Below are 12,915 nucleotides of genomic sequence, written 5' to 3' on the forward strand. Positions count from 1 at the left end.
TATAATTTAAAGAAGCTAAATCTCTAATATTTGGGATCTAGAAATTGATACAAATGGGTCGCAACGCATATAATAATGTAATATGAGTGTATATAAACGGATTTACATTCAATCATTTCCGTTTTCACTCTATTTTCAAATCAGTTATGTTCGGCGTCTGGTTATTCCAGTCTACACCGATAGTATTTATTGCACATGCTCTCCAGATAAGAATATGACGTCACCGCTTGACATGACTTTTGGAATGTATCTAGCCTCGTTCTTGTTACAAATGGCACTAAAACGCATTATGGTACACGATTCGTGTATCAATCGTAAAATGTTTATTTTGTCTTAAATATTGGATATTAAAAGCCCACCCTTTCCAGTTAAGACCACAACATAAATGTTGATTTAAATTGACAAATAATTCGTGTTTTCAAAGTCGAAGACTGTGGATGATTTTGAATTAGAGACTTAGCTACTTTAAACAGTTTATGTACACATATAGAATTATCTTTATTGAATATTTAACAAATATAGAATTATCTGCTACTTTCAATTTATAACAAATTCAAAATGATAATATACACCATGACTCGTCATCCCTTATATGGTAATTGGATAAGAACTATAATTAAAATGGTTGCCATGTAAAAGTGTCTGATTTCTAATATTTCTCATATATTTTGACATTCACTCTATCAAACATGGCGGCTGTTGTCAACTGGAAGACAAGATTCAATATATAAACATCACCAACCTGTATTTTTATTTTATAACCAGAAACCCGTTCTTGTCCTTTTCGTGCGGTTATCGATTATCCGTCTAAAACAAATATTAGTCTGGAAAATGAAAATTAGAAACAGAGTTTGGCTTTTAATATCGCCTTTATTTGATTTGATTTGATTTTATTTTAAAAAGATTGACAGAAATGTTTCAGACTGTTTCTTTGAATTTTTTGTGAAAGAAGGCAATAATGGCATATAGTTCATTTTGGGACAAATGGATTACGGCGGTTTTAAATTTTAGAAATGAGATCGCTGACACGCCTCTTTATCCTTGACAGGTAATTTAACAACACGGAGAAAACCCACTCGACTTTTTTTTTGATGGGTGATGGGTATTGTGGTGTACAAATAATTTAGAAACCAACGTAAAACTTTATTTGTCTTTGGTGTCGGATCAGGGCCTGAATGAGAGAGAGAGAAATGGGGTTTAACGTCCACTCCACACAAACTAGGTCATTTCAGGACTAACATATGGTTCAATTTTATTTCCATATTTCGCTTGCGCGTAGGGGTCTTTAGCAGTGGGAAGAAACCGGAGGACCTGGCGAAAACCCAGGGGAACCGGGGAATCGAAACCACGCACCAGCGCGCACCATTTAGCCATCCACCCTCCGCCTGAATGAGACATGACTCTAAGCACTCCAAAGATTACCGGTATATTTCTCCCATATATATGTAAATGTGAAATTAAAAGTATAAAAGATACTAAATCGTAAGAGGTTGGAAATGTATTGGTTTTAATCTGTGATTGCTCTGTAGATCATTCGAGCTATAGATGCCTTGTACGCGACCATGGTCATGAGGAACAGTATTTCATGGGTTGGAAATGTATTGGTTTTAATCTGTGATTGCTCTGTAGATCATTCGAGCTATAGATGCCTTGTACGCGACCATGGTCATGAGGAACAGTATTTCATGGGCCACAAAATTCCACTGTTTAAATCGCCTGCCTAACATCTTTCAGTTTTTCATGGAGGCACAAAATTCCATAAATTGCCTGCCTAACCTCTTTCGTTTTGTTCTCCCGATCCTCTCCCATATTTAATATTTAAACACTCCTGCGTGAAGCCTGTTACACCCCTCTCTCTCTCTCTCTCTCTCTCTCCGTCGTGAGATGAGAGGTAAGATTTTATGAATTTGAAACCTTAACATTAATCTGTTCTTTTAGTATGAAGGATTGAGTCTAACCGCCATGTTTTATTTATCAGAGGCTCACATAATAGAAAATCTACTTTATGATGTCAATTGGTCACATATCACCAATCATTTCCCCATTGACTTTAATGTTAATTGCTCTGAGTTTTTCCCAAATTTTCGCTTGGCAGAATGCTTTCTACCACAGATGGAGCAACATGTGGCAACCTTTTGCCCAAAAGCACGTATGAGGTTCACCATGGAAAACTTGAGATATACAAAATGGAAGTACAGACCAAAAAAACATGCAATTTTCCGCCCCACTTTTCAACCTAACCAACCTCTCAACCTTCGTATCCTTCCGCCTCAAAATCATGAGTATTCACCAAACTCTTGCAGAAAATGTCTTTTCAATCCCATTTCTTCGATTCTACGCCAAAATCGCCATGCAGAAGGGGGAAAGGGGAGAGAAAGATTATCAATAGTTTTCGCCCTACATTCGGCGTAGGAATATTTGGTGAGATGTGTCCAATGAACAACAAAGATATTCAAAGACAAAAACATTGAGACGAATGATCTGTTTATTTACTTTCTAACCAATCCCTGGAGCTGTATCATATAACGCATGATTCAACTCTTGAATGTAAAATACAGGAGTCGGAATTCGCTATCAATGGTTTACATTGTATTTCACGTGTCTTTACAACCACCTTAAGATCGACGAATCATGAATATATCTCACGAACACTTGTCAGAAATTGGTACCTTTCCTGCTTAATGATCAGTAAGATGTCTATAATATAACTATAACTTCCTCCTCGGACGAAATCGATATCACAATACGAAACCACCATTTTTATTTTTGTCTTATATCAGATAATGATTTGAAAGGCGTAGATGTTACACTTCAAGACGTGTCATCCCTTTTAACAGAAACTATGTGAAAGTATTCAGTGAATATACCATGAAACAGTTAAACGACACCTTCTTCCAAATATGTTTACCGATGCGTTTCATATAAACCCGGTTAAATTCTAGCCATCTAATGCATGGCAGACTAAACCTTTAGCTAGGACAATTTCTAATGGTCTAAAATTATGCAAGCATTGTAATTACACATGTATTAAACATACATTATGGAAGAGCTAAATCTGTCTATTGCAGGTCTTTCTTTAGGCCCCAAATGTTATATAAACTATTAATTAGACATTTATTAACAATACAAGACCATAATTAATTCTCGATGGCATCGGATACTCGAGATTTTAACTAGATTAGAACGGCTCGCCATGCACACATCTTGTCAAAACAACAAACAGTGATAACTTGGCTCAGAATAAAGTAATTGGAATGAGATTTTTAAATTATTCATTTTACATTATCTATTTTTGAGCTATTATAGCAAGAATGGTCAGCTCTTTATCTAAATCTTGCATAATGTATCTTTAATTCGGTGGTCATTATAGACAATCATGCATATCCAGGAAGCGATATTTCTAAGCATCGCCATCCTTGTATTCGTATCCAACATACTGTAATTCAGGGGGTTGGATGGCCGAATGGTTAGCACGTGCGCGCTGTATCATACGGTCTGTCATTGAGTCAACTGGCGTAGTTTCGATTCCCCGGTTGTACGTGACAAGGAGTAGGGTCGCCTGTCCAACTTCGTGGGTTTTCTCCGGGTCCTTCGGTCCCCCCCCCCACTGCTAAAGATCCCTACGCGCAAGCGAATTATTGAAATAAAATTGAACCATGTGTTAGTCCCGAAATGCCCTAGTTTGTGTCGAATGGACGTTAAAACCCATTTCTCTCTCTCTCTCTCGCTCTCTCTCTCTCTCATACTGTAATTCAGTTATAAGATTGTAAACACTGCAAATGAATATTGTTTAATCCATAAATCTCCATTATCGAGACATTTAAAAACAATGATAACAAACAGAATGGGATATTCACACAAACCTTTCTATTTTATTTTTCTACTTTAATCAAAGATAATTTGGATTGGTTTGTTCACGAAGCTTTCAATGGCAATGAATTTGTGGCCATTTACTCTCCAGAGACAAAATGAATAATAAAACATCTGAATACCGCCAATTGCTTTCGACAAACATAATTTCCAAAGCATAAAACATTTTCTTATAGACTATGTCGTTTTTGAGATTGGATATACATATACATAAAGTACATATTTTAATATTAATGTAATATGAATGTATGTGCTGTGATTTACATTCAATTTTTAAATTTGTATTGTAATTTATAATCAATTATGTTAGGTGAAATACCTGAACTGTCCACAAACTGAACGGCAGTCGTTTCCCCATGCTTAGTACGTGACAAGGAGTAGGGTCGCCTGTCCAATCTCGTGGGTTTTCTTCGGTCCTCCGGTTTCCTCTCATTGCTAAAGACCCCTACGCGCCAGCGAATTATTGAAATAAAATTGAACCATATGTTAGTCCCGAAATAACCTTGTTTTTGTCGAGTGGACGTTAAACCCCATTTCTCTCTCTCTGGTACCAGAATTTTCTTTATCGAGGTTTAGTTCAGGGGGGTAAATTTCAAAGTTAGATACATGTATGTTAAAAATTCAGCTATCATTGACCGGGTTCGCTCCCGGTGTTGGTCGAGAAAGTTCATCCAGATTTTCCAGAGTGGTTCCCCCTTGTCAGTGATGCAGGACAGAGGGTGTGGCAAGGACAGCTGTCTAGCCTTTCATGTCGGACAAAAAACCGAGGCGCCGTGTACACATTGGCGGACAATTAAAAGATCCCTTGGCAGTTAGAATTCCATATACGCGTATGCCGCAGTGCCGCTGTTAGGGCTAAAGTTCCCCCATAGTTCATTGTATGGCGTATGCCAGTCTTCATTAGCCCAGTCGGAGCAGAACTGTAGGACGTTAAACCCCATTTCATTTTATTTCTCTTTTTAATCAGTTTTTCTTTTAAATCTATGAAATTGGGAATTAGTTGATCTAAAACACTTTCCAGACACTCTTTGCACGGAATTATTTTTAACAATGCACGGCATTATAGTATTGAATTTTCCCCACCCCACCCTCTTCCAAATTAATCCCAGGGATTGAGAGGTAAGTGAATAAATAAACAAATTATAAGCATTGATTGGTATTCTATGTAAACAAACACATAAAATGTAATTAGAAGTGGAATAATTCAATCGTTACTTCAATAATAGAAGTAAATATTATTCTGTTATTTTTACATTATAGACTATGAAATATGATGTTATACAAATGATTATTATGTTGATATACGTCTGTGAGAGAGAGAGAGAGAGAGAGGGAGAGGGGGCCTACTCTTATATCGAATTCCAACTGTCAAGGGATCTTTTACATACACGCCAATGTGTACACGGAACCTCAGTTTTTTGTCCCATCCGATCAACTAAACAGCTGTCTTTGTCAGGCTCTCCATCTTGCATCACGCTGGAAAATCTGGATGAACTTTCTCAGCCAATGCAGGGATAGACCCCCCCCACCCCCCACCCCAAGATTCGGCGAACCGTCGACTTTTCGACAATGTTTTTTCGTTTTCCGGGAACAAACATCAGAGAATTGTGAACATTAAGTTGGTTTTGGCTTAACAGATTGTTTAACGTCCAACTTGTTCTGCACCAACCGGAGTAACGACGAAGGGCATAGCCCAGTTAGTGACCCAGCACCACTGAACTACCGTGACCCCCAACATCATAGACTCGATTCTTATACCACATTTTTTATAAGTTATCACTAGCCTGTCAATGAAAGCTTTGCCTATTTGTACGGATGGTACGCAAAACGAAGGATATGTCCTTGACAGCCAGTATCTAGAGAGGCCAGTCGGACAAATGTTCCGGTCCCGCTATATTTTTAGTTGAGTACAAGATCAGACGTTCCGTTGGTGAACCGCTTGTATTCTCGCCCAGAATATACCTCACAAAGCACACAATCGAAACTATTTTTCAAAACAATTTCTGGACCGCACTGGACCCTACCCATCTTTATTCTTAATTCAGCGCCCCCTCCCCACCATTGATTTCTCCGGTGCTCCCACAGGGTTAACCCTGCCCTGTCGAAACCTGGAAGTTGATGAAGCGTGCACAGAGTAGCATGGACCGCCCCGAAATGTCATATATGGCTGTTCTACCTCCGAGAAGTTGACCCTTTAACTGACCTCTGTAATAGTCAATATATAAATAGTGTATATTTGTTTATATAGTAGGTAAAGGTAAATGAGATGGGTATAATTTGTTTAAAGTGACGGTAATGAGATATGAGTATAAATAAATCATCTATCAATGTGTTTATGTTATAATTCATACCTGATGAGTTAAAGATCAACACTCACTTTAAATATTTTAATAGACACATATTATCTCTCATACAATCAACAGTACCGTGAATACACGGATCAAAGGTGGGTATAATTTACAATGAATGAATAAACAAATGAATGGCGAAATGGATGAATGAAACAAACTCGCAATGTACAAGCAACGATATTACTAGACATGCTTTTCTGGTAAAGTCAGCATAGAATGCAATGAAGACGGGCATACGCCATACACTGTGCTATGAGGGAAATGTTGCCCGTATAGCGGCGCTACGAATCCCAACTGCCAAGGGATAAGGGGACACCACGTTGGAAAATCCCGATGAACTTTCTCGGCCAATGCAGGGATCGAACACGCGACCTCCAGGCTAGCGAGCAAGCGTCCTACCCACTTAGCCAGCGTGGCTCCCAGTCAGCATGGATTAAAGGAGAGAGTAAAATTTTCAATGAATGAATGAATAAATAAATGATGACATGAATGATGACAGAAATGAATAAATGATGACATGAAGGAATGAATGAATGACAAGAATGAATAATTGATTACGTGAATGAATGAATGATTACGTGAATGAATGAATGATGACAGGAATGAAACAAACGCCGATTAATACAAGCAACAAGCGATACTAAGATTGACATAAATTTAAACGAACGGAAGAATAAATCAATGTAGGAAGGAAGGAGAGAGAGAGAGAGAGAAATGGGGATTTTCCGGCGTGGTTTCACCTTGCCAGTGGTGCAGGACGGAGGGCCTGACAAGGACAGCTGTCTAGTCGTTCGGATGGTGCGACAAACCGAGGTCCCGTGTATACATTGGCGTGCATGTTAAAGATCCCTTGGCAGTTGGCATTCGATATAAGAGTAGGCCTATGTGTCGGTCTGTCAAAATTTCCCTCATAGCACACTGTATGACGTATGCCCGTTTTCATTAGCTCAGTCGGAGCAGAACAGTAGGACGTTAATCCCCATTTTATTTCATTTCTTTTATTCTAACATGTCCCTGTATTAATTGACAGAACGGAAGATAAAGAAATTAAAAACCGACGAGGACAGAATGGAATAAGTTGACTTAGATTTGTTCAGTTTCTGTGACCTGTCTAATTACTCGGTGTCTCGAGCTCTGTCCGTCTGTGTACAGAACACTGTAAATTAACGTTGAAGTCTTGTGGGAAATTAAGAGAAAATAGATTCGTGAAACCAAACAGAGCAGAACTTTATGATATCACTCGACAGTCAATAGTCAGCTATGAGAGAGGTGGGGAGCCGCGGGAGCTCGGTGAGAAAGACGTTGGCTCGCTAATCTGGAGGTTCCGTGTTCGATCCTGGTGTTAGACGAAAAAGTTCCTCGACTGGTTTCTGGTACGTGAAGGAGGATCTGGCAAGGGGAAATGGAATGAAATGGGGTTTAACGCCCTACTGTTCTGCTCCGAACTGGGCTAATGAAGACGGGCATACGCCATACTGTGTGCTATGAGGGACATTTTGTCCGGACAGCGGCACTACGGCCTACTCTCATATCTAATTCCAACTGACAAGGGATTTTTTTACGTGCACGCCAATGTGTAAACAGGACCTCGGGTTTTCGTCCCATCCGAACGACTAGACAGCTGTCCTTGTCAGGCCCCCTCTCCTGCATCAATGACAACAGAAAACCACGCCGGAAAATCTGGATGAACTTTCTCGGCCAATGCAGGGACCTAACACTCGACCTCCAGGCCAGCGAGCCAGCGTCTTACCCACTTAGCCACCGTGATCCCTGTCTGGCAAAGCATGTGTCTAGTTGTTCGAATGGAATGACAACATTGTCGTTCAAGTAAACGAACCCTTGACTGTTGTGGGGCGGTTAAAGGTACTAGCCACGCTTCCCTCTACGCGGAAACTGGGTTTATTCCACTCAAAGAACGACGAAATCGACACAAATTAAAATTACTATACAAAATTATAAACAACCTGACCCCTCCCTATCTTAAAAATCTCATAAATCTGGAACCAACAAATACATACTCATTTCGAAACGAAGATAAAATTAAAGAAATTCGATGTCGTACTGAAATATTTTCTGAATCATTTATTCCATCCAGCATAAGAGAGTGGAATGAACTCAGCCTCCCTGCTAGAAACTCAAGAACTCCTAAAATATTCTCCGACCATCTCTCCAAATCAGATATAAAAATTCCATCTTTTTACTACAACGGTCAGCGGAAACTCCAGATAATCCATTGTAAACTAAGACTCCGATGTTCAGACCTACAGGGCCACAAATACCTCAAACATGTTGCTGAAAGCCCCGCATGCATCTGTGGTCACATTTTTGAAGATCTTCATCACTACCTCTTGCAATGCTCCTTACATTCAAATGCACGAAAGGAAACCATCGACAAATTACAACACGATCATAAAAACATTAACTATCTCTTGTTCGGGTCCACAAAAGACTGTACAGATATAAACAACTATATTTTTTAATCAAGTCCACAAGTTTATTGACATGTCAAACAGATTTTAATCTTGCTTATTAATTGTTTTAATTTACAATATTAGTTTTAAATTTATGTGATGATGTAACATATAATATACATTGTACATTGCCATCCGTCTCATGATATATATATATGTATTTACATATATTTATGTATGTGTTTGCCATTTTAACTGTGTATATACACCCATTTTATTCCTTTGTTTTAATATGGTGTATGTATATTATCTAGAGAGAGGGGTTTTACATAGGCTAAGCCTGTTCCCCAATCTCATTCAGACAAACTGAATAAAATATTGTTTATAAAAAAAAAAAAAATGAGAGTAGTCCAAAGTGCCACTGTCCGGTCAATATTTCCGGTGCAGAAAAGTTGCCCTGATAAACTTTTTTGGTCAATGCAGGGATTAAACATGCAGGGACCTCCAGGTTAGCGAACCAATATCCTACTCACTGAACCACCGTGGCTCCCACTATTTTAGGAATACTATGTTTAAGTTTTCTTGAATATATGATCCGACCAGCTAATCTAAAAGAAATGACAAATTGACCATTTGTTTGAAAACTAATTAAACTCTTTTCCAAGTTCTAATTTCTTTGATACGGTTGACAATCCAGACATAACGATTGGATAAATTCCACCAATCAATGACCGTTATTGATATAACGTGACTTTTCAAGAGTCAGCCATATTTGTTTTGAATTGCTATAATCGAAGTGACAGAGTCGAGGATAAAGTGTTGTCTATGCTCGGTCAAGTCGAACACCAACGGCTTTTATAGAGCAGTGGATAATGTCTTCATGTCGGATGGCAACCTAAAGTGGTTAAAGTAGTTTCACATCCTTGACAAATGGTGGTTAATAGTGAAATGTTTGAAGGATATGACCTCGATAAATTGGCTGTAATATTGAATTGCAAATAAAATTAAAGTTGGGAAGGGATATAACAATCTGCCCACCATATCTCATCTGAAATGACCCGGATGTTTACTGTATATTATGAAAATAGTTAAGGTGATCGGCGGACAGAAATGAAATGAAATGAAAGGAAATGTAATGAAATGGGGTTTAACGTCCTATCCTATTGTTCTGACTGGGCTAATGAAGACTGGCTTACGCCATATAGTGCTCTGTGAGGGAAATTTTGCCCGGACAGCGGCGATAGGCCTACACTTATATCGAATTTCACCTGCCAAGGGATCTTTCACGTGCACGCCAATGTTTACACGGGACCTCGGTTGTCGGACAGTTTCTAAAGGTTGGCCAAATGAAATGAAATAGTGTTACACGCCCTACTTTTATAAACCATCTGGGGTGTTCGATCCCTGCATTGGCCGAGAAAGTTCATCCAGATTTTCCGGCGTGGTTCCCCCTTGTCAGTGATACAGGACGGCGGGCCTGACAAGGACAGCTGTCTAGTCCTTCGGATGATACGCAAAACCGAGGTCCCGTGTATACATTGGAATGCACGTAAAAGATCCCTTGGCAGTTGGAATTCGATATAAGAGTAGGCGATAAAGCCGCAGCCCGGGCAAAATTTCTCTCATAGCACACTGTATGGCGTATGCCCGTCTTCATTAGCCCAGCATAGGAGCAGAACAGTAGAACGTTAAACCCCATTTCATTTCATTTCATTTATAAACCATCTGGGGTAAAGACACGAGTATACGCCTCGCAGTGTATTTTGAGAAAAAATGTGTCTGGATAGTTTAGACTATAGGTTCTGTCAACGAGTCAAATCAAGGTTGTAAGTGAGTAGCAGCATGGTCGTTTGCCCAACATCGTGGTCCCCCTCCCCCACGTGTTAATATTTATCTGTGTTTATAAAATGTGAATCATTCATGTCAATTATGTCTATGATGTAATGTGAGTTATTCGGGTGAGCATGTGCGATAGACGGGAAGTGAGTGACCGGTTGGCGGGAGTGAATGGCCGCTCATGGCGGGGTTTTGATGTAATGTCTGAAGGAATAAAATGGTTATAATTAACAGTAATATTGTGGTCTTAACATGGTAGCAGAGCGAGGTTTTCCAAGACCGATGGAAAGTGATTCACGAACATTTCTGGAGTAGTAGGCGACAAAAGTGTTGAAAAATTATCACAGCTAGCGAACTGTCAAAAGTGACCTTGAACGAGACAGCGATCAACAGGAAGTGAATTATTAAAAGTAAACCGGGACTAAAAGAGTTTTATAAATTGACAAGTGTAGTATAAATTCAGAAAAATTTAATGATTAGAATTGTTAGAAACATTTTTGTGGCTTTAGTCATATTCATATGTAGTATTTACAGTATAAATGGAGGACTTTTAGAAGTTCAGCAGTCTGTTTGGGGTACCGGTAATAGTGTGAGTGAAATAATATTAAACATGGCGCCTGCGTACAAAGCCCCGCCTCCCTTTTCTGATAGTAAACCATATTCAAGATGGGTAGATGAGATCAAAGCTTGGCAGTGCCTCACAGACTTAGACAAATCAAAACAAGCGCTAGCTGTTGCATTAACATTTGATAAACATGATCCTTGTGGAATTCGTGACAAAGTTTTTAGTGACTTACCTCTAGAAACTTTGAAATCTGATGATGGAATGAAGGCATTAATTCAATACATGGATAAATTGTTTAAAAAAGACCAGCTTTCTGAAGCATATGAAGTTTATACAGAATTTGATCGTTTCAGGAGACAACCAGACATGAAAATGGACACTTATGTTTTGGAATTCGAAAAACTTTACAATCGCACAAAAAAATTCAGGATGGAACTGCGAAATTCTGTACTTAGTTTTAAATTGTTAAACAATGCTGGGTTGGATAATAAAGATCGTAAACTTGTATTAACCGGTGTGGATTATGCTCAACCTCTGACTTTATTCACACGGATGTGTTCATCACTAAAGAAATTTTATGGTCAACAGGCCATTACGTGTACATCTGATAAAGCTGAATCCAAATCTAGTATTAAAGTGGAGTCGTCTGCACTTTTTAGTCAAGATGGCGAAGAAGAAATCTATTTGACTGGTAATAGGTGGTCAAGAAACAATAGTTTACAGCGTTCACGAACACAAAACTCTTATGACAAAAATTATAAGTTTAAAACATTCCAAAATAATACTCAAAGATATCAATTTAATCAAAATAAGCCTGTTGGATATCAATTTTCCAAAAAGCTGAATCCACTTGGACCAAAGGGATATCCACTTAGATGTAGCAGCTGTCAATCCATTAGACACATGCTAAAGGATTGTCAAGATTCATATGAAAAGGCTGTGTTGTTCACTGGTAATATTAAAGGACAAATGGAGGTTTTCACCAGTGAAGCTATGAATTGTGCTGTTCTTGACAGTGCCTGCACATCTACTGTTGCTGGAGAAGGTTGGATGAACTGTTATCTAGATAGTCTGAGCTCTCAAGATTTAAATAAAGTTGTGCGTCACAAAAGTGATACTATATTCAAATTTGGTGGCGGTCAGCGGATGAAATCTCGTGAAAAAATTACATTTCCGTGTACCATTGCTGGTGTTCAGTGTGATATAACCAGTTATGTTGTATTAAGTGATATACCTCTTTTACTTAGCAAGGAATCCACGAAAAGAGCTAAGGTCAAATTAGATTTGGAGAATGATATGGCTGAAAATTTCGGAATAGTAGTTCATTTACATTGTACGGACGCTGGACATTACTGTGTTGAACTTCAGCAAAATGATATTCTGATAAATGAGACATTTATTAGTACCAGTACTAATACCAGTGATAAACTTAAGACTGTAGAGAAACTACATAAACAGTTTGCTCATCCCAGTGCCGAAAAATTGAAAGCTCTTTTACGGGATGCAACGATTTATGATGATGAATATCAAAAATGCATAGATGATGTGACCCATAACTGTGATGTTTGTAAAAGGTACAAACGCACTCCACCAAGGCCAGTTGTGTCGTTACCAATAGCGTCTGATTTATTTCAATGAGGCGGTTGCTATGGACCTCAAGAAATGGAAGGATGGGATTCATTTTCTTCACATGATCGACATGGCTACACGGTTTTCAATTGCTAGTGTTATACACAATAAGACTCCATCCGTAATTATTGAGCAAGTCATGACGAAATGGATCGGGGGAGGCTTTGGAACGCCAAAGCGTTTTCTAGCAGGCAATGGCGGAGAGTTTGCAAATGAAGATTACAGAGATATGTGTGAGAATTTGAATGTGGAG

This window comes from Patella vulgata, chromosome 4, assembly GCF_932274485.2.
Source record: "Patella vulgata chromosome 4, xgPatVulg1.2, whole genome shotgun sequence".
Classification (NCBI taxonomy): Eukaryota; Metazoa; Mollusca; class Gastropoda; family Patellidae; genus Patella; species Patella vulgata.